The sequence below is a fragment of the Cervus elaphus genome, chromosome 4 (genome assembly GCF_910594005.1).
Source record: "Cervus elaphus chromosome 4, mCerEla1.1, whole genome shotgun sequence".
In the NCBI taxonomy this organism is placed as follows: Eukaryota; Metazoa; Chordata; class Mammalia; order Artiodactyla; family Cervidae; genus Cervus; species Cervus elaphus.
The window spans coordinates 63,560,448-63,563,128 of NC_057818.1; positions in this window are offsets into that span (position 1 = coordinate 63,560,448).

Genomic DNA, 2,681 nt, shown 5'->3' on the forward strand with positions numbered 1-2,681 from the left:
TTTTTGAGACAATGTAAGAGGGAGACCCAGGTCCAAGATCCAAGAGCTGCAGCTCAGCACCCCTGTGACCTCAGGAAGGGAGCATTTAGGGCGGGAACTTCTAGAAACAAAGAATGTCAGCCTGATTGATTGGGGAGGGGCTCCTTCTAGGATGGGTGTGGCCCTCCAAGACCTGGTATCTGTGCCCACGAACTATTTATTTCCAAATTCACACTGAAATGCAAGAAAGAAGAGGAAACCACTAATCCATTCAGTTCAGTTCAGTCACTCAGTCATGTCCGACTCTTTGCCACCCCATAAACCGCAACACGCCAGGCCTCCCAGTCCATCAACGACTCGCGGAGTATACCAAAATCCACGTCCATTGAGTCGATGATGCCATCCAACCATCTCATCCTCTGTCGTCCCCTTCTCCTCCTGCCCTCAATCTTTCCCAGCATAAGGGTTTTTTCCAATGAGTCAGCTCTTCACATCAGGTGGCCAGAGTATTGGAGTTTCAGCTTCAACATCAGTCCTTCTGTTGCAGGAAGGGGGACCCCTTCCAGGGCCCCAAATTGGGCTCTTGTCTAACACTCGGAAATGAATTGTCCGAGGAGACACATGCTGACAAAGCAAGAGACTTTTTTGGGAAAGGGCACCCGGGTGGAGAGCAGTAGGTAAGGGAACCCAGCAGAACTGCTCTGTCGTGTGGCTGGCAGTCTTGGGTTTTATGGTGATGGGATTAGTTTCCGGGTGGTCTTTAGCCAATCATTCTAATTCAGAGTCTTTCCTGGTGGCGTAAGCATCTCTCAGCCAAGATGGATGCTAGCAAGAGGGATTCTGGGAAGTGGACAGGTACGCGGTGTCTCCTCTCGACTTTTCCCGAACTCTTCCGGCTGGTGGTGGCTTACTAGTTCCGTATTCCTTATCAGGATCTCCTGTCATAAAACAACTCATGCAAATGGTTACTATGGTGCCTGGCCAGGGTGGGCGGTTTCAATCAGTGTGCTTCCCCTAACACTTCTAATGAACACCCAGGACTGAGGTCCTTTAGGATAGACTGGCTGGATATTCTTGAAGTCCAAGGGACTCTCAAGAGTCTTCTCCAACACCACAGTTCAAAAGCATCATTTAGAAGAAGGAATTCGTAGGGCCTGGACTCCATCTCGGGCCTGTCTGTGCTGATCGTGCTCGGCCACCTCTCCAGTGGACTCTGAACTCTCTGCTTAGTGCCTGTGGGAATGACAATGGAAGGATGAGACCCCTCCGGACAGGGGAACCTTGAAGATCATATCCAGGTTACTGATCACCTAAGAGAAAACAGACACTAATCACCCCTGCCTCCAGACAGTATCTATCAGAATGTAAGCACAGGCTTAAATTGGTTATTAACTGGTTGGAATGTAACCGCGGGCTTATTGATTATTAACTGTTTGAACACATAACACGTGAATGATGGGGTTATTGTGATTGTATTTACCCTTCCTTTGTAAGAATCAAGGGATTGGGGTGGTGGGTTTGGAGACGTACACATGGGATATAAAAGATTTTCACAAATGCTGATCGGGGTCCTTGGCTAAGAGGAGACTCTGCCTTGGGCCCGCTGGTGTAATAAACTGCAATCCACTATCTGTATTGTCCTTCTGAGTGAGTTTGTTTCCCGGAAAGCATGGCTATAACAAATTCTTTGGTGCTCAGCTTTCTTTATACTCCAACTCTCACATTCATACATGACCACTGGAAAAACCATAGCCTTGACCAGATGGACCTTTGTTGGCAAAGTAATGTCTCTGCTTTTTAATATGCTGTCTAGGTTGGTCATAACTTTCCTTCCAAGGAGTAAGTGTCTTTTAATTTCATGGCTGCACTCACCATCTGCAGTGATTTTGGAGCCCAGAATAATAAAGTCAGCCACTGTTTCCACCGTTTCCCCATCTATGTGGCATGATGTGATGAGACTGGATGCAATGATCTGAGTTTTCTGATTGTTGAGCTTTAAGCCAACTTTTTCACTCTCCTCTTTCATTTTCATCAAAACCATTCAGGTATTACCGAAATCAAATCCCTTATGACTATACAGTGGAAGTGAGAAATAGATTTAAGGGACTAGATCTGATAGACAGATTGCCTGATGAACTATGGACAGAGGTTTGTGACATTGTACATGAGATGGGAATCAAGACCATCCCCAAGAAAAAGAAATGCAAAAAAGCACAATGGCTGTCTGAGGAGGCCTTACAAATAGCTGTGAAAAGAAAACAAGCCAAAAGCAAAAGAGAAAAGGAAAGATAGACCTATTTGAATGCAGAGTTTGAAAGAATAGAAAGGAGAGATAAGAAAGCCTTCCTCAGCAATCAATGCAAAGAAATAATGGAAAACAATAGAATGGAAAAGACTAGAGATCTCTTGAAGAAAATTAGAGATACCAGGGGAACATTTCAAGCAAAGACGGGCTCAATAAAGGACAGAAATGGTATCGACCTAGCAGAAGCAGAAGATATGAAGAAGAGGTGGCAAGAAAACACAGGAGAACTGTACAAAAAAGATCCTCATGACCCAGATATTCACGGTGGTGTGATCACTCACCTAGAGCCAAACATCCTGCAATGTGAAGTGGCCCTAAGCAAGCATCACTACAAACAAAGCTAGTGGGGGTGATGGAATTCCACTTGAGCTATTTCAAATCCTAAAAGATGATGCTA